The sequence below is a fragment of the Sinocyclocheilus anshuiensis genome, unplaced genomic scaffold, assembly GCF_001515605.1.
Source record: "Sinocyclocheilus anshuiensis isolate Anshui unplaced genomic scaffold, SAMN03320099.WGS_v1.1 scaffold38, whole genome shotgun sequence".
Taxonomy (NCBI): Eukaryota; Metazoa; Chordata; class Actinopteri; order Cypriniformes; family Cyprinidae; genus Sinocyclocheilus; species Sinocyclocheilus anshuiensis.
This window is the reverse complement of record NW_015544213.1, coordinates 3322171-3342895: the sequence shown is the minus strand read 5'-3', so window position 1 is coordinate 3342895 and position 20725 is coordinate 3322171. Positions and strand designations below refer to the sequence as shown.

At 36.7% G+C, this 20725-nt stretch overlaps 1 protein-coding gene across 2 annotated transcripts in view; it reads left to right on the top strand.

The window, feature by feature from the left end:
• Positions 1 to 20725, top strand: part of tfap2d (transcription factor AP-2 delta (activating enhancer binding protein 2 delta)) — a 68236-nt gene that overhangs the window by 18494 nt on the left and 29017 nt on the right. The window lies entirely within an intron of this gene.

Here is a 20725-nt window from a genome sequence, read left to right as displayed (position 1 = left end):
TCCATCCATCCATTGTTCTATCTGTCATTCTGTTTATCTATCCTTCTTTCCATCCATCCATTGTTCTATCTGTCATTCTGTTTATCTATCCTTCTTTCCATCCATCCATTCATCCATCCATCCATCCATTGTTCTATCTGTCATTCTGTTTATCTATCCTTCTTTCCATCCATCCATTGTTCTATCTGTCATTCTGTTTATCTATCCTTCTGTCCATCCATCCATCCATCGTTCAGTCTATCACTCTGTCTGTCATTCCATCCATCCATATTTCTACAATATGAGGTCTATAAATCTTCAAACTGTTGATGTTGATTTGACAAAGCCTTGTTTGAAGTTTGTTTTGGCAAACTTTGCTTTTCTCGTTATTAAAAAACATGAATTTCTTTGAATTTCTTTCCTTACATATAATTTCTGTTAGCAATTCTGCATCCTGTTTGCTACCTCAATACAAATTCAATTCAAATTCAGGAACTGAACTGTAATTTTGCATAAAGATGTTCTCAGTACTACGAATAAGACTGATAAACACAGACTACAGTATGCCGTGTTTTTTGTGGACAGGTTATGGAGAAACGGTTATGTTGTAGTTTTGCTCTCAAGTCTGTTGAAAAGGGTTATATGGCCACAGAGATGAAGGTGACGAGAGAGTGAACGCGGGAAACCATGAGACACTGCTAGCATGTGAATGCAGTGCTGTAACGGACATAAAGTCACTGTGATTGTGTGCATAAGTTATTTTATACATTGAGGTTGGCGATAGAGAGAGAAAGAGTGAGTGTTTGACACAGAGGTCACCTTCATCTCATCTGGGAAAATAATCTTCACAGGGATTCTCTGCAGCAAGGGATTATGGGTGTTGTGACCATCCAGAATACTGAATGTAGCAGCACAAACCTCGAAATGCACCCAAGAGGAAAGTGTTATTGCTCAGAGGTGGCTCTTTTGATCAGGACACTTCAAGGTAAAGATTCATTTTAGGGATCAACATTGTTTCTCCTAACTGACTCATATTGTTGAAATACAGTAAGAGTATGAGCTATAAAAATTACATTAAATTTGACAAGAAAAGTTTGGGTTCATAATTTCAGTCTAAGACATTGTTGAGATCTCTTTTGAAACTCTGGAGGAGATGCAAGTGAGATTACTGAGGCTTTTTTTTAGTAGAAATCTCTGAAAACTTTCAAGCCTCAATTTGCTCTCCATAAAATCTCATTGCTGTTGAGGAGCAACAATTGAGACATTGTTGAGATCTCTTTTGAAACTCTGGAGGAGATGCATGTGAGATTACTGTGGTCTTTTTTTCTTAGGAGAAACTTCTGAGAAACGGGAGATTTCAGTTTCAGATTTCAGTTGAGATTACTGAGGTCTTTTTCTGAGAAGCTCAGATCTATCTCCTAAGAAACTCTGCTCTAAAGCCTGAAATCAGTGCTCAGTATGAACTCAAACATTTTTCATAAAGTTAAATGACACAAGATTTAATTGTTTTTAGTGCTATACTCTTACTGTATTTCAAAAATATCAGTATGTTAGGAGAAACATCTAAAAATCAGGAAATTTTCATTTCAAATTTCAATTGGCTCTCCGTAAAATCTCATTGCTGTCGTGGAGCAACAATTGAGACATTAAAAAGATTTATTTTGAAACTCCGAGAAGATGCGTGTGAGATTACTGTGGTCTTTCGGGAGAAACAAGTCTCAATCTGCTGTCCATAAAATCTCATTGCTGTTGAGGAGCAACAAGTGAGACACTAAAGAGATCTCATCTGTGATTTTTCTTTCCTTTGCACACAGACATATTCAGTGTTGAGGTGTGTGTTCGCGCCGTGTGCTGTTTTGTTTACATCAGTGTGTTTTATAAGCTCCGAATATAAACACAGATCTTGCAGTTTGTTTTTATTTGCGAGAACGACAGAGATGATGAAATGATATCATAAAAGTGCTGGTGTGTGTGTGTGAGTGTGTGAGGCAGCGATCAGAGCTGGAATGGCTGTTTGTATTAATATTCCCTCAGGTGTGAAAGAGAAGAGATCAAATCAGATGTGGCTCTGATGTTACGCCTCCTGATAAACTGATATAATTAAAAATAAATATAAACCTTCTATTTCCCTCCGTGCCGCAGGCCATGGAAGTGTTAGGTAGATTTCCTTTGAATGCAGGGATGGTAATTTCTCTAAAATCATCAAATCTGACAAAGAAATGAAGATCTCCAGCGCTGTGTACTCTCTCTCTCTCTCTTTCACAGTTACACTTTTACACTTTACTCTTGCACACACTCAAACATTCACAGAGGCCTTGAAACGCTTCCAAATTGGGCTCTAAAATCATAGCTCTGAAAATCAGGGTCAGAAATGAGAAGTTAGAGAGATGCTTCACCCAAAAAGCCTCATGTCTTTCCAACCCTGTATGACATTCTCTCTACTGCATAAGACAAAGGATATTATGAAACAACACTGACTTTCATTGTATGGACAAAAAAACACTGAGACATTTAATTATATGTTCTTGTTTGTTTCACAGAAGAAAGACATGAAGAGTGAGTAAATTATACAATTCTGTAAGATTATGTTCACCAAGTCTGCATTTATTTGATTAAAATTAAGGGGACATGCACACAGTTTCTGCCAATCTCTCATGTTAATCTTGAGTTCCTATAGAGTAGTACTGCATCCTTCATATCCACGAAGAGTCTTTAGTTTTATCAGATTTATAAAAGAAAGATACAGCTGTACTGCTTCTCTCAGAAGACAGTCGAGCTCCTGGAGGCGTGCCGTGGGCGGAGCTAAAGAGTCACGAGCACGCAAAGTATATCTGGCACAGAAATACTCACACGTCCAACTCGTTTTTGGAGACTTTGGCCATGTTTAGCACGAGAATCCAAATCTTTAGCAGTGTAAATAAGTCAGAATGCATGAAATAGTATTAGACCTCCCCTTTAAAGTAACACAGTTTGAATATATATTAAAATGTAATTTATTCCTGTGATGCAAAGCTGAATTTTCAGCATCATTACTCCAGTCTTCAGTGTCACATGATCCTTCAGAAATCATTCTGTTATGCTGATTTGCTGCTTCTTAACTAACATTTGGTATGTTTCATAATGTTATAGGTTTCAATATGATTATATTAAAATGCTCTTTTAAGCATTATTTGGATTGTGCTTGTTTGTTAGCATGTCTGTAAAATCTGCATGTCATCCGTATTTCTGGTTATCTCTGTCAACCATAATGGTTTCAGGAGTGACTCATGGGAATGATAATTTAGGGAATTAAGCCAGTATTTAAATTCCCAAATGCTCATTACCTGCAAAAATGTCAGAGAGCAGCCCTACGGCGTTTAGTACTAGTCAAAAAAAGATTTTGAAAATGACTTTTGGGCCAATTCCTCCATGCTAACACAGAGATGGCAATTCAGGCAGAAATTCAATTAACAAACAGTAGATAATTCAGCTGGGAATTTTCTCCTGGCTGGTGGAGAAAAACATAGACTGATTCCCATTAAGATAGCAAAAACTCAGATTATCATCTGCAAATACTAAAATTACACCATGTGCCTATGTAAAACAATTACAGGGTCTGTTTACATGAAGAAATTGGCCCATCTAAATGTAAATCTGCTGAAAATAATCCTACATGTAAAAGTAAAAATGTCCCTGAAAATATTAAACATTTTTATAATGTTAATGTTTTGCTGTGATTTCCACCATTTTTGGTTCCTCAAAGAACCTTTCAGTGAATAGTTCTTAAAAGAAACATTTTTTTCTTAGTGTGAGGAACATTTTAAAAATCAAGGAACCTCTAAAGAATCTTTTATGGAATGGAAAGACTCCATGGAATTTAAAAGGTTCTTCATGGAACCACAGATGCCAATAAAGAACCGTTATTTTAAATAGTGAGGCAACTATTGCACCCATATTGCAAAAATAACAGACTTTTTTCTGATCCTAAAATTCCAGCACAAATCAGTTCCGGCACAAATGTGATTCAATATCACATCTCCTCATTTACATGCATGCTCATTTAAATATCCGCTCATTCTCATTATGGGCTGCAGCAGGCAGATCATGTGACCTCGCTGTCCGTCAAAGGCATCTCTGAGTTAATCATACTCTTCATACTGGTTTCTTCTCTTTTTCCCCCCCTCTCTCTCTCTTCTTTCTCTTCCCTCTCTGTTTTTTTTTTCCAGATTCCCTTTAGAGAAAGTTTCAAGAAGTTTCTATAAATTAATAAAGATCTGGTGCTGTATGAAGCCGATCTGGCTTTGAACGGGAGCGTATTGATCTCGCAGGTGAAGCAGGGATCAGCACTTCAAACAGAATGCGCTGTTCCAGAGGAGAGTTTGGAATGGCAGGCGCACTCCTATCTGAAAGCCTCAGGAACCCACCAAACCCACACAACGGGTCATACGACAAAGACAATGGCCACATTTTGTATTTCACCTGTTTTAGCAAAAAACATTGTTAGGAAGTTTTGTTGCTAGTTAGCTCTCCTCCGTTCATTTGAGAGTATGGATATTTCATAAACCTTTTATATCTTCACTTCTTCTTTTGGAACTATTTTCTTTGGCGGGACAAATACAAACCAAATATCTGGCCATACACTCTCAAAGACACTTAATATTCAGTGATATTTATGATTTGACTGCACTGACACTATCGGATGAGAACAAAACTTGAACTGAATTGAGCTGAATAACGACACTTTTGTCTTCTGTAGAGCTGCTTTACAGCTGAATCGAATTCATTCATAATCGACAAATTTTGCAACAACACTAAACTGACTCGAGCTGCTTTTGACTACTGTTTCAAGCTGAGCTGCTTATCGCTGAATTGAACTTGTTTCATACTTGATTAAGTTTACACAGTAAACTGAATTGAATCAACACTAAACTAACTTTGGGGCTATTTTCTTTGGTGGAACAAATTTAAACTAAATTTCTGGCCATACACTCCTAAAGACACTCAGCAGTGATATTTTAATTTGACAGCACTGTCGCATAAGAACAAATCTTGAACTGAATTGAGTTGAATAGTGACACGATTGTCTTCTGTAGACCTGCTATATAGCCAGGGGTGCACATAGGTTTTTCAGCCTGGTTCTCAGAATCTGGAGATTTGGTTTGGTCCTCACACGGCGGCACATATTGTGACCCATCAAATATAACTATAAAAAATAAATTAATAATAGTGATAATATTATTGCACTTTATTTAGTTTTTTTTAAATAAAATTATAAACTAAATAATAAAGTGTGATAATGCTATTTTATTTTAAAATAAAGGGAGTTTTAAATACAAATACAATTATTTTACAATAAACTTAAAAATAAAATGCTAATATTTTTATTATTATTTTAATTTGAACCTTAATTATTATTTTTAATTTGAATTATTTACATTTTTCATTTTCAAACTTAAAATCAGCAAGCTTTTATTTTGGCAGGTTGCCGGCAAGCAAGCTGCTGATTGTAGAGTGTCAGTGAATGAAATGTCACAGTTTTGCATTGTGCTTTGAAAACGTTAGCCTAGATTTATGCTTTCAGTTTGAATAGAAATCTTATACAGTACAGTTTGTCGATCTAAAATGGTAATAGGGGTTATTCGCAACAGACTTCCGTATTTTTTTAACCGGGTCTCGTCGCTTCCGGTTCAAGCGTTTTGCATATGCTTCGTTAAATATGAAGCAGTTTTACTCAAGATGCCTTCAAAGTAGATACCAATGATGATCATAACCAATGTCCATCACATATGCGGACTGATATCTAAAAGTTTTTTTTATTTTTATTCTTTTCACATTTAGATATAAAAATTGAATAAAACGTCTGCAATAAAAACAGCTAGTTAGTTTAACTGATTATCTTAAAAGTCCATAGATATCGCTATTATACGGCTGTTAACACGTTCTCCGACATGTGGAAGCAATGAGACCTGTTTTCCGGATTTGGTCAGGTGATGTTCGAAATATACCCTATTGTGCATTAACAGCTGTCAACCATGGCTGCGTTTCCCAAAAGCATCGTAAGCCTAAGTTGATCGTAGCTCCATAGGTGGCAATGGGTCTACGATGTACTTAGGCTTACGATGATTTTGGGAAACACAGGCCATGTCGGTACGCAAACACGCGCTCTGAACTCATTTACACAGCGCATTTCTTATTTTGGTTGCGCATGCAGACCTGCGGACCACTTATGTGCACCCCTGTTTATAGCAGAATTTGGATTTGCCTGATATTTGATGAATTTTGCATCAGTGATTTGATTACTGTTTATTACTGTGAATATCTATTGTTCGAAGCACTAGCTATATAAATAAAGGTGACAACTTGATTTAAAAATAAATGTTCTTTATTGGCATTGATGATTTAACATCCATGGAATCTTTCCATGATTCAAAAGAAGAACTATTTTGGGTTCCCAAAGAACCTGTCATTGAACTGTTCTTTTACTGTAAAGAACATTTAAATAATCTAAAGAACCCTTTTACACTATAAAGAACCTTCTGTGGAATGGAAAGTTTCCATGGATATTAAAGGTTCTTAAAGGGGTCATATGACGTTGCTAAAAAAGAACATTATTTTGTGTATTCGGTGTAATGAAATGTGTTTATGCGGTTTAAGGTTCAAAAAACACATTATTTTCCACAAATTGTACATTATTGTTTCTCCTCTATGCCCCGCCTTTCTGAAACGCGTCGATTTTTACAAAGCTCATCGGTCTGAAAAGTGAGGTGTGCTCTGATTGGTCAGCTATCCAGTGCGTTGTGACTGACCGAATACCTCAAGCGTGTGACAGAAATGTTACGCCCCTCACCATACTGTGATGTCGTGTCCCGGCTGCGACGAGACAAACTAAACTTTCACAACGAAACACACAGCGTCTTCACAACATGGTGGCGGCGGCAACAACAATACTACAGCGAGAATCAAAGTTATGCCTTCTTTCTTTGCGTGAACATTTAGGCGATGTTATGCAAATCTTCCCACATCGTGATGTAGACATGTGGGGGCGTGTTTAAATGAGGCGTTTTAGGTAGGCGTGGACGAGTCTTAACTTTCATAAAGAATATCTCTTTGGGTTTGAGACTGTAGTCTTTGCAACTTTAGGGATCTTATCTATTCACGAACAGCTTGTAACACTCCAAAGAGAAAGGAAAACTTGAAATCGCATCATATGACCCCTTTAATGGAACCATTAACACCAATAAAGAACCTTTATTTTGAAGAGTGTTCAGTTGAATCACTTCACTCTTGAAGGTCCTTTATAGTAGTAACAGGTTCTTCACACTAAAAAAAAAAAAGTTATTTTAAGAACTGCTCACTGAAAGGTTCTTCTATTGCAGAAAAGGTTCTTAAAAATTTTAAATGTTCTTCACACTAATAAAAAAATTTTCTTTTCAAGAACTGTTAACAAATTGAAAACGCATTGAAAATTAAAAATTGAAAACGCAATTGCAAATACAATTTGCAGTTCCTTTTGAATATTGTCCTAAATATCATTCCATAGTGATGTCATCAAAATTGTTGATCCATATTGGCGGAAGTTAGAGAGTGTAAGATTTGAATGCTTATATCTTCTAAATGCGAATTTTTTCATTGTTTTGGAGTACACTAGTTTAGATAAACTTAAGGCTAACATATTTATTCTAAAAAACAAAATACTTCAATTTTGATTTCATGGGGACTTTAACGCTCTCTGTCTGTGTGTGGGTTATTAGTGTGTGAGCCGATTCGTCTCCGAGCTGTGTAAGACGATGATTCTAATTAAAAGCGTAATGTAGGAGAGTTTCCTCTGTTTGACTTCAGCTACAGGGAACAAATCCCTCGGTTAATCCAACCCGAGTGCACTGCCAGCCGCCTCACAGGGTGTGTGTGTGTGTGTGTGTGTTCTTCTCTGTCTCTGTAGAGCTGGAAGAGAGGACAGTGATTGCATAGGCTATCTGATCAACCTGCTGTGTCACATGGTACGGAGTTGCCTATGTGCCGTCTGATGTGTATTGCATGTAAAAATGGCAAGCGCTTTTCGCAATCACACGCTTTAATCTGATTGGCTGATTTGCACAAGTCAGGGTGTGCTGGTTTACATCAGTCCGTCTGGAAAAGTTATCTTTGCAAGTTCCCAGGTTGCTAAAACGAGCCTTCTGAGGAAGACCTACTTGCTGGATTTGCCAAGGTTTGCAGGGTTCCAGGCATCAACTCTTTGAAAGTTTCATCGGAGGCCCTTGTTCAGACAGGCAGATTCTTTTTTCTGATGTATCCGATTAAATCTGTTTAGTTGGTTGTAGCTTGAACAGCAGTAAACCACATGAAAATCAGATCAGTTTACAAACCAGACCCGAACCACATCCAGGATGCACATCAACATTTGGGACATGATGTGTAACATAACATCCAAGTGCATTATATACTCTTGATTCTGAACAAGCGATCAGACAAGATCTGAACTGGTTGCACATAATACCAAATAATTCTATATTTTGTTTAGATAATTTACAGACAAAAATACAAATAAAAAAATCTACTATTTGGTGACATTTTAAGTTTTTGTTAACATTTCAGTTTTAAAGTATACATTTACCTGTATATAAATATATTCCTAAATATTAATAAAAATATTGTGCGTGTGTGCGTACATGTGTACATATACATGGATATGTTGTCATAGAACTATTACTCTGATTAAAGTCATAATTAAATGTTTCGGACTGATGATGCTCAATTGTGAGTCATTTTAACGGAATGATTTAATAGAACCAGTTCATGAGAATCATTTCTTCACTTAAATCCTTCAATTACACTATATAATGTTTTTTAATTATCTCAATTCCCAACCAGAATTATTATAGTTAACTAAATCTGAAAAAAGATATAAAATAAATGTTAACTGAAATCAAATAAAATATTAAATAAATTAAACTGTTTTTTAATTTCCACTAGTTGCCAAAGCAACATTTTTCATTTTCATTGTTGTACTAAAAATAACTGAAACTAAAACTTTAATAACAATAAAGTAAAAAAAAAACTAGACTGTATGGTGTTTGATATGATTTGTTTAAATGATGTTTTCTCTCTTCTGTGTGTGATTAGTCATCAAAAACACCAGATAAAACACACACACCAGGACACAAGTAATGCACTAAATGTCTATGTTTAAAAACAGCCACCACACAACTCTCACACACACACACACACCTGGCAGTAAGTGACATGTTCCTCTGCCGCTCTCCTGTTTGTGTGTGTGTGTGCGCTCGCTCAGATCTCGCTGTTCAGGTAACTGTTGTTTTGCTGCATACGAATGTTTACTCGTTTTCCTCTCCCTCCTCCTGTGGCAGGCCTGTCATCCCTTGCTCCGTGTTAAAAGCACTCTGAGAGGCAGCTAATGCTGCTCAACAACAAACCTGAGCTTTGAAGAGACACACACACGTGGTCCGGGTTACATCCTTGCTGCCACAGTCTAACACACACACACTCACACAGTGCTGGTCTCCAATTACTGCTTCCTCCATGGTTTCTTGTTGATCGGACGGGCCTTGATGGTGTGTCACGGAGAGATTGTGTGTGTATGTGTGCACGTTCCTCCCCGGTTTGTGCTGACAGACGGCCAATTTATGCCACAGTTACCCAGCATGCATCGGTGGATTAATCAGTGCTCTCATTTGCATTAATCAGGGGGTGGAGGCGGGCTGTTGCGAGGTATCGTGCTCGTGGGTTGGCTAGGTGGATCCGGGGGGGTCTGATTTGATTGGTTGATCTGGCTGTCAGTAGTTGTGTTGCCCTGCAGGTCCAAAGCCTCACAGTAGTGTGCAAATCTCACACACACACACACACACACACACATGCTCACAGACGGAATAGGCCTCCTGTCAGAGGCTCGTTTGGAATTCCCTTTAAAGCCGAACGGAGCGTCTGTACCTGTCAGAATGCCTGAGAAGAGAGCTCTGTGACTGACTCATACACACGAGCCAGGCTGTACCTCACCCACCCTCCAGACAAATGCCTTCATCTAACACTTCAGAGAGAAACGGCCAGGCAGAGGAGAGGAGAGGAGCAGAAATATTTAAGTCCATAACATGTCTGACATTATTGACCCTTTAATTGAGTGTGTGAATCAGTGGCTCATTCTGTTGTGGGATCTGCTTGGGAGATTTAATAGAGTTCTTTAGGTATCAATTTTGTCTCAGGATCTTCGCTTAAAATTACTTAGGACAAATAAAAATTAGTCAAATGTTGACATGCACTACCATTTAAAAATTTGGGGTTTGTAAGATTTATTTATTTTTTTAATAAATAAATTAATACTTTTATCCAGAAAGGGTGCATTAAATTGATTTTAAAAAGTGACAGTAAAGACATTTATATGCCATGCCATTATATGACATTTATATTTATATTTATTTTGCTGGCAGCCATTTCACCCTGTAGCCCAAGACTGGTTGCCTGCTGAAGCTAAGCAGGGTTGAGCTTGGTTAGTACCTGGATGGGAGACCTCCTGGGAAAACTCGATGGCTCAGTACGGCACGGCACGGTTCAGTGACGCAGGTAGTGACGATTCTCTCCGGCCAATCCGTGAACAGCAGAGGTTACACGTCACGTTTTGGTAACGGTACGGTTCACTTATGGCGCTTTTCCACTGCATGGTACGGCACAGTACGGTTCAGTATGGGTACAGTACCTGGTACTTTTTTTAGTACCACCTCGGTTGAGGTTCCAAGTGAACCGTACCGTTACCAAAACGTGACGTGTAACCTCTGCTGTTCACGGATTGGCCGGAGAGAATCGTCACTACCTGCGTCACTGAACTTGCGACACAAACACAACAGAACCGCTAGATTTAAATCAGCACAGCCAGCGAAGGATCGAACGCAACTGTTTGGAACGTGCGCACCTTTTTTAACAACCAAAAAATGGCTGTTTCGTGGTCTGATGAGGAAGTACAGACATTCTTCTCCTTGATAGCAGAGGAGCGGATCCAGTGAGAACTTGATGGGACGACGCAAAATGAAAAAGTTTTTCAGGAGTCGCGGCAGTAGAGGCAGTAGAACTATAACGACATGTGAATAATCCCACCCACTCTAAAAGCGGCACTAAACTGTAGTGGAAATGCAAACCGAGCCATGCCGAGCCGAGTCGTACCACGCAGTGGAAAAGTGCCATTGGAACCTCAACCGAGGTGGTACTAAAAAAAGTACTAGGTACTGTACCCAGTGGAAAACCCCCAAAAAGTGAACCGTACCTTGCCGTACCATGCAGTGGAAAAGCGCCATAGGTTGCTGCTGGAAGAGGTGTTAGTGAGGCCAGCAGAGGGTGCTCACCCTGTGGTCTGTGTGTGTCCTAATGCCCCAGTGTAGTGACGGGGACACTATGCTGTCAAAAAGTACCGTCCTTCGGATGAGACGTTAAACAGAGGTCCTGACTCTCTGTGGTCATTAAAACAAAATCCCAATGGCCAAATTCGCCAATTGGCCTCTGTCCACCATCATGGCCTCCTAATAATCCCAATATACTGGTTGGCTCCTGGTTCACTCCTTCTCCTCTCCACCAATGAGCTTGTGTATGGTGGACTATATGGCACAATATGGCTGACGTTATATCATCCAGGTGGATGCTGCATTGGTGGTGGTTGAGGAGATTTCCCCTTCCAAAGCGCTTTGAGTACCCAGAAAAGTGCTATATAAATGTAATGACTTTTTTATTATCATTATTATTATTATATGTTACAAAATATTTCTCTTTCAGTGCTTTGATGAAATGCTGTTCATCAACATTCTATTCATTTAAGAATCCTGAATAAAAATCCCAGCTAACAAGGAACATTCTCCGAACATTCTGGCAAGGTTCTCTCAAAGAAACAATCTTCCAATAACGTTAGTAGAGCGTTTGTTCAATGTTCTTAAAACATTAGCACAAAAACATTATCTGTACATTGTGGAACATTTAAATTGGATGTTCGTTTAATGTTTTTTAAATGTTACTAATTTTTTCAGAATGTTCAGAGAACATTCAAAATAGCATTCCCAAAATGTTTGCAAAATGATCAAATGGAATATTTCCTCAACATTTACATAACCAAAAAATCTACATGTTTAGAGAATGTTCAGAAATAACGTTTTCAAAACTTAATGGAAACATTAGCAAACTGTTCAACATTGATAATCAGAAATCTTTCTTACGCAGGAAATCAGCATATTAGAATGATTTCTGAAGGATCATGTGACACTGAAGACTGGAGTAATGATGCTGAAAGTTCAGCTTACTTTTTTGATGAAGTTTTGAGTATAGAGAGGGATGAAATGAATGTGGAAAGCAGATTTGGAGAAATACTTGAGGTTATATTGAGTTCAATGATATTTTGCTGCAGACTTTTCCAGATAACATTTTTAATGCTCAGAAGTTACTCTTTGATAACTATGTAGACTCTGTGGGTTTATGTTTTATTTCATTTATGTTTCAATTAAGTATCATTTTTTGTCTTAGATGTTTCTTATAATTTAATATACATGATACAGTAGTTGACATACATTAAGATTATAGAGCCTTAAAATTAATTTGATTTGAAAAGCTAATTTGAACTTATGTGAATGTGAGGAGAAATCTTTAAATTCATATTGAAATTGCAGACATTGGTACCTTATAATCTGAACACAGTTTGAGACGTTGAGATCTTGTGAAACTCTGTGAGATTCCTCAGTTTCTCTGGAGGAAAATCAGCGCATTTTAATTGCTCTTCATTAAATATCATTGCTGTTGAGGAGCAACAGTCGAGACATTCAAGATATAAAGCTCTTGTGTGATTGTTCTTTCTCAGCAGACCCTGTGAAAGCTGTAGATCAGGTGTTGTACAGGTTTGTTGTGCAGATTCTCAATTAGCTGGACTGCTGTTCTGGGCAGCACTGCAGTAGGGCAACAGAACAAAGACAGATGCACTGTGGGATATCAAATACTCAACACACAAACACACACACACACACACTCTCTCTCTCTGTGTGTGTGTGTGGGGTGGGGGTTTGGTCTGACATGACAGAGCTACATTTATTTTCTGAAGAAAACTTGCATGCAAAACTCACTACAATATTGCTAGGATGTTATGGATGGTTGCCAGTCATTGCCAGGGTGTTGCTATACATTTTCTTTGGTTTCTGAGTTCTGGTTGCCATTGCTTTGCTATGTAGTTTCTGAAGTGTTATGAGTAGTTGCTAGAGTGTTCCTATCTTAATCGTTGCCAGGGTGTTGCTATGTAGTTTCTAAGGTGTTCTGCGTGGTTTCCAGGATGTTGCTATGTAGTTTCTGACTGGTTGCTAGGGTGTTGCTGTGTAGTTTCTGAGGTGTTCTGAATCATTGCCAGGGTGTTGCTAGTTTCTGAAGTGTTCTGAATGGTTGCTAGGGTGTTGCTAGGTGGTTCTAGTTCAAGTTCACATTTATTTATAAAGCACATTTAAAATCAACAAGTGTTGTACCAAAGTGCTGTATAATTTTAAAGTGGATTTCTTTGGGCATTTTATCACCCACCTAGCAAAAACTGTGCATCTGATCATAACCTAGCAAACAGCACTAATTAAACAACCATCATTTGCAATAAATCAGTGTTTGATGTAGCTTATGAAACGCATCACCATCTCCGTGTGAAATTCTCACAGGTTTCGGCTGTAACAAACACACATGAACACTGATTGAGTTTGCAGGTGTTTGGATTGAATCTGAAGGTGTTATTGCAAACAGAGATTTGAATTTCCATCCAGAGCAGCAAATAGGAAATGAGACCAATAACCTTGACTGGCATTTGCCCCTGTGTGTGTGCGCGTGTGTTTTATATGCATGAGGATTCTTTCATTTGTGTTTTATTTGCGCTCTTCAGTTGGGGAGATAAAACTATTAATATATATGGCAATGAGAGGAGAGAGGCTGTGGCATATGCCTGCAAGCAAGAATATTAAAACTAAGAGAACTATAGTGATATCCAGCCACACGAGTCATTTAGGAGACACAGACAATCTGGTGCTGGCTATTGTCGTGTGTAATCGATTTGCTCTGCTGTCTTAGATCTTAGGTCTGAGTTTTCCATAGGTCTCACATGATCTGACTCTCTCTTTCTGTCTCCCTCAAGATAAAAGTAGCTTTATTGACATAGTAAAAAAAAAAACTGTACGTTGACATATAATTACGTACATAAACATTTAAAATCTAATTTAATGTTCACTATTTATACAGATGTTTAAAAGCATGCCTGTTGCATGTGTCATTTACAAATTCTATTACAAATTATTAGTAATTATATTACTAATTATTACAAAAATATGAATAAATGTATGTTCCTCTATCGTAAGTCCTCTTGGATAAAAGCTTCTGCTAAATGCATAAATGTAAATGTATCATTTTTATTATTAAATTTATGTATTTGTATTTATAATAATAATAAAAATAAATTTAAACAAATCAATGCATAAAGGTATATTTTTATTGCAAGTTGGCTTGGAAAAAAAGCATCTGCATAAAAATTGCATAAATGCAATTTTATGATTATTATTAATTATAATGATGATGATGATGATAAATGGATGTATTAATGTATATTTTGTATTATTAAATCTATTGTTTTCTTATTTTGGTGTTATAATAGTAATAATTATTATATAAAATTATAACTATAATTAATAATGCAACAGACATGAAATGCTTTGGGACAGAAAATTGTAAATAGTAAAACAAAATGCATTTAACAGTAATAACTAAAGTAATTCAGCCTAAACTTACTTTTCCTACACAAAGACTCTCAGAGTTTATGTATTTATCACACTTGTTTGCTAATCATGTTAAACAGACAGTCATTGAAATGTGTGTTTTGAATGGCTGTGTGTATTTTCATCTGATAGATTAAGGTATATTATGCTGTTAACATTCATAACTCATACTCACTGAAGTATGAATTAGAGTGTGTGTGCGTGTGTGTGTGTGTGTGTGTGTGTGTGTGTGCGCGCGTGTGTATGTGTGTGAGGAGAGCATGTGGTGTTATAGAGGGATTAGTGTTTTAATGAGGGGGTGTGGCCAGGGTGGGCGGGGTCAGGCACTGCCTCAGGCAAAGAGCAGAGGGTCACACACACACACACACACACACACACACACTGGGATGGACACACTCAGGGGGCTTCAATTAGAGGATGGAGGATAATTCCCCCCACCTGATACCTGCTGTCATCCTGTGCTGTCCTTTTTCTGTTTTTCTGCCTTTTTTCTTTTACATTCTTACTTTACCCCTTTTTACCCTTTTACTGTCCGTCTGTCTGTCTGTCTGTCTGCCTGTAATAGTAATAGTAATAGTATTATTGGTATGGTAAAAAAGTTACATTATTAAAGCATTGGTATAAATTAGTATATACATTAGTAAATGTATATACACACACGTGCCAATTTATACTAATGCTTTAATAATGTAACATATACTGTGTATATATATATATATATATATATATATATATACACAAAAATAGTGAATATAATAAACTAAAACAGTATTAAAAAATTTAAAAAAGTGTAGAAACAATTTTCACTCAGGAAATGCTAAATTGAGTTAAACATAAATTTTTGAAGTAGTCCAATTAATTTTTTATTTACAGCTTTGAAAAATTATTTTTACAGTGTACAAGAGGCAATATAAAATATTATTTGTGTGTGTGTGTGTGTGTGTGTGTGTGTGTGTGTGTGTGTGTGCGTGTGTGTGTGTGTGTGTCAAATGCTGCAGGGTTTTTTCTCTTCACTTTATTTTTCTTCATCTTTTTTTGTTCAGTGTCATTGAATCAGCTGGTGTTTTGGTGATTTGTAGTGGATTTATGAAGTCAAGTTCACATAGGTGTCCTAGAAGAGCAACTGCAGGTGTAGTTTATCATCAACTCAACATGTTGATGAGTGTTGTGAATATAGATATTATGGATTACTGTGAGAATGAACAATGTGGATAGATGACCATTTTATTTTATTAACATGCGATTTACACTGTGCTCACACTGGTATAATTTACATTATTTCTAGTTTAAAATCACATTTATTAATTAGACAATGAAAATGTCTATAAAAGTGTGTGTGTATATCTGTGTTGTGTGTGTGTGTGCACTTCCTAATTTGCATGTCTGTTATCTCAGGTTTCTTTTGAATTGTTTCCATCCCTCTGGAGTTTGTGTTTGAAACCCTCCCAGATTCTGTTCCTCTCCTTCCTTTATTCTCTCTGTAACTCTCTCTTTCTCTCCCTCCTCCATCTTTTCTGGTCTCTCTCTCTCTCTCCTCTCGCTTTGCACCTGTTTCCCGCTCTGAACAGCTGCTAATTGGGTGAATCTAATTAGTGATTACCCATAAACCTCAGCGGTGTTTGATAGGTTTGTTCTCCGACCCATAAAATAATCCATCACTGATATGTGTGTGTGTTTGTTTGTGTGTACCAGTCCCTGTATCTGCACGTAGGAAAAAGTATTTTAACGTCAAAATATATCACCCATATCACCTTTAACTCAAATACTAACAAACCATATTAACTCGCCGTCTGCCTCCCAGAATATATCACAGAATGGTCATTGCTCCAATCATTGTTGTTTTCTAATGGGTCCCTTTAAAGTTCAAAGGTCACCAAGGGGAAATGCAGTGTCTGACCTTCACATGACCCTCATTCCAAACATTCCAAACTCCCTTAAATTCCAAAATCATCCAAAGTCAATTAGGAATTCAAATCACTGAGGTATTACAATAAAATAAAATAGAAAATAAAAAAAACATTTGATTGTACATCCCAAAAATGTCATTTTTCTTTGTATAATTTACACAATTTTATTATATATATATATATATATATATATATATATACATTTGTGTGTGTGTGTGTGTGTGTGTGTGTGTATGTATATATATAATTTTTTTGTCTTTTAATTATTTTTTTCTGAAATTTTTTCAAGTTTTTTAGAAAGTCAGACCATTTTGGAGCAACATGAGGGTGAGTAAAATAAATATCATTTTTGGGGTTTTTATTTTTTACAAATTATTTTTTACACACTGAAAACGTTATTTTAAACCCCACTGCTGTACGCTCTTCTACAGCATCAATCCGTAGACGTTATTATACTTGTGTACTTTAATCAGCATCATTGTAAAATGATTAAACCTGCTCTTGAGAGACACTGCAACCTGCGATTTCTGTGTAGAGAGTTGAGCTGCACACAGCAAAGCATGATGGGACGGATAAAACAGGGACTATTAATCCAGAGTGCCCCAAATGAGAAGGAGCGAGCGAGCAAGAGTTTTAAGACTCGTTTTGCTACAGGAAGCTGTCACAGACATTTACTTTCGTGCCGTTTGCTGCAACAACTTTCTTCCATAAGCCCCCATGACCCCAGAGACAAGCTCACTACGCCTCCATACCCTAAATAACTCCAGATTAAAATTTTACACACACTCTCCCTCTCATGTTCTGACAAAGAGCAGTGTTGGCCTGTCATCTCCGATCTCATCTGCTGAGGAGACATCGCTGCTCCTCAGTAAACACAAACACACACTCACAAATACGTTCAGACATGCTCACGCAAACCTTCATTATTCTAAACACATGCATCATGTGAGTTTAATGAGATTCTATATTAATTCTATATTGATTCACCTTGCATGTTGCATGGCAACCGTAAACGACCATGAACTATATTAGTGAAAATGATTTACTTTGATTATTATTAATAATGCATTTAACTGTTATTCAACAATGTGCACAGAAAGTACATTTGCATCAAAAACTCTTAACCCTTGAGCTGTGCTGAGAATCTTTTACCTAATTTGGTTTTCCCAGTAAAAAATGACCAGCATTTGCTTGTAAATCTCTCATTGTGCCACGTTATTCCAAATCTTGGATTCAAATCATTTTGTCAACTTGTTTTCTTTCAATTTGCACAGGAACTGATTGATCGTAGGTCTCGTTCATCTGATCTTATGCATCTCAGTTTTTGAGTGAATAAATAAATAAATAAAAAGATTTGTGGATAATTTTTGAAATGTTCACTCAAAAACTGACTGAGGTGCATGAAGTCAGATCAGTGAGGCCTATAACCAGTACTAAAAAGAAATACAAACCCTGTGCTCATTGAAAGAAAACAAGCTGATAAAAAGATTGAATCCAGTAGTTGTTAATAATATAGCATAACAAGAAATTTATAAGCAATTTTTTGTAGTCCAGTCATTTTTGATTGAGAACACCACATGTGTAACAAGGTCCGGGGAAAAAATTACAAAAATTATCAATTTTGGGGGGGGGAAGTTGAAATACCCTGTGTGTGCAAAGTCAGTAAGTTTTAGTACAATGTGACATTAACTAGCATTTTCGGGGGAAAAGAAAATCCTATCTAGGTCAAAATGACTGTGACACAACATTAGCGTTAAATATAAGTTAAAGACACCTAATATAAAGTTTTTTATTTAATTTCCGTTGTACTTAAGAGACCCTTTAAACATGCTAAAATCACTGTAGTTGTAATTTGTCATATTTAGTAATTTTGTGAATATAATGGTTTGAGTTTGAAGGCCATTTAGTTCAATGATTGTGTTTGTTTTGCCAACAAATCGACTTGTCCTTATAGAGTTTCGCTGACTCCTGTCACTGTCCACTCTAATGCAGATGTATAGATTTATAGATGAGGAGAGATCTTTATGTTTCATTTATCACTTCTCTCATCCTCTTGCTCTCTTCTCAATGTCTGTAATTTTTTGTAATCATAAAGATGAAAGCACTGATGATTTTTGCCCTTAAGTATAAACAGAACTGGCTGACGACATCAATATCCACAAATCTAAACAAACGGGAGGAGCAGCAAACTTCACAAAAGTGCCTCTTCAGCATGTGTGTGTTTGTGCGACGCGTGAAGTGTGTAACTGACCAATTAGACTACAAATTATACCGAAATCAAGGCTTGAGCGGGAAGTGGTTCAGACACACATGCACACAAATTCATTGTGACGTTCAAATGACGTTGACTCTGCTGGGTCGTGGAAATAAAGACGTGACGATAGCAAACTCAATAAAACACGAGTACATGAGAAACAAATAAACATAAAAGACAGAGAAAGTGTTTTAAGGGACATAACCTAAAAACAACACAACTCTGGTCAGCGCAGGTGTCTGCGGGAGGCGGCGGGTCTCAGCGAGGCGTCTGTGTGTATGTGTGTGTGTGTATCTGTGAGTGTGTGTGTGTGTGTGTGTGTGTGTGTGTGTGTGTATGCGTGTGTGTGCAGAAATTGATTGCTCTTTGTCTGCAATGTCAAGACATTGTGAATGGTCCTTTTTTCAGCTCAAGAACAATAAAACAGAAAGTCTTCTGATACATAAGTACCTCGCGCGGGAGGAATGGGCCATTCTCTTTATTTTTTACTGTCGTTTGTCCATCACACTCATTTTTTCGTGGTTCATTACTCCTTCTGTCAATAGCTTTAATTTTCCACTTCTCTGCCCTGACACACAGTGAAGGACCTGCACTGGGCTTCACTGTTACTGCCTGTCTGAAAATACAAACACACAGCTCATGCAACTGGACATAAATGTGAGTTTATGTGAGTTTGGGTTGAATTTTAGACTAAATTGTCCCCAGAAGTAAGCTTAATTGGACAAAACTCTCTTCAAAGGCAAAATGATTAATAAATAATATACAATTTCAAATTTTTTTGCATCTTTTTATATAAGGTATAATTGGCTTCAAGAGAGACTGGGGCTAGGTGTCACACGAAGAAAATGTCACAATGGCTATTTTTAAACAGAAGTCAATATTTCAAATCATTATTTTGTTAGCAGTAATTTTGTCTTTTTCAAGCATCTAGTTAAAAGCTAAAATATATATATATTTTTTTGTTTTTGCCAACTAACATAATACGTTTTTAAATGTTTTTGAAAGAAGTCTCAAGGCTGCATTTATTTTGAAAAAAAAAAAACCCCAGTAATATTCTGAAATATTACAATTCAAAAAAAAAATCTATTTAAATATATTATAAAAATGTAATTATTTCAGTGATGTAAAGCTGAATTTTCAGCATCATTACTCCAGTCTTCAGTGTCACGTGATCCTTCAGAAATCATTCTAATATGCTGATTTGCTGCTCAGGAAACATTTCTTATTATTATCAATGTTGAAAACAGTTGTGCTGCAACATATTTTTGTGGAAACAAGGATTGGTGAACAGAAAGTTCAAAACACCAGCATTTATTTGAAAGAGAACACTTTTGTAACATTATAAATGTCTTTACTGTCGTTTTTGATCAATTTAATGCACCCTTGCTGATTAATAAGTATTGATTTCTTTAAAAAAAAAAAAAATGTTTGAAGCCTTATAGAGTTTTCTTCATAAATTGTTGTGGCCTTTTTAAATATTTTGTATGTATAAATACTTCCTAAATATTTGTATATTAATATATGTTGGCCAAAACATTGATATTTCTTGTATGTTTTTTTTTCTTTAATATTTTTTCTTTTTAGGCTTCATAATTGTTTTACTATTAACAGTCATTTAGCATGTTATATGAACTGCATGTTTTTCTTGAGCAAAACCGTGAAAAGGGTTTTCAATCTATATAGAAAGTGACTTTCAACAATAAACCCACCCTAGGAAACCCACACGTGACAGCTAGTCCCAGTTCGCCCGTTTAGGGTTAGTCCTCCTCATTATCCGGATGAGCGTGTTTGCATCAGTTCGGTATAAGAGGAGCTGGCGTTGTCTGTCTTAAAACAGT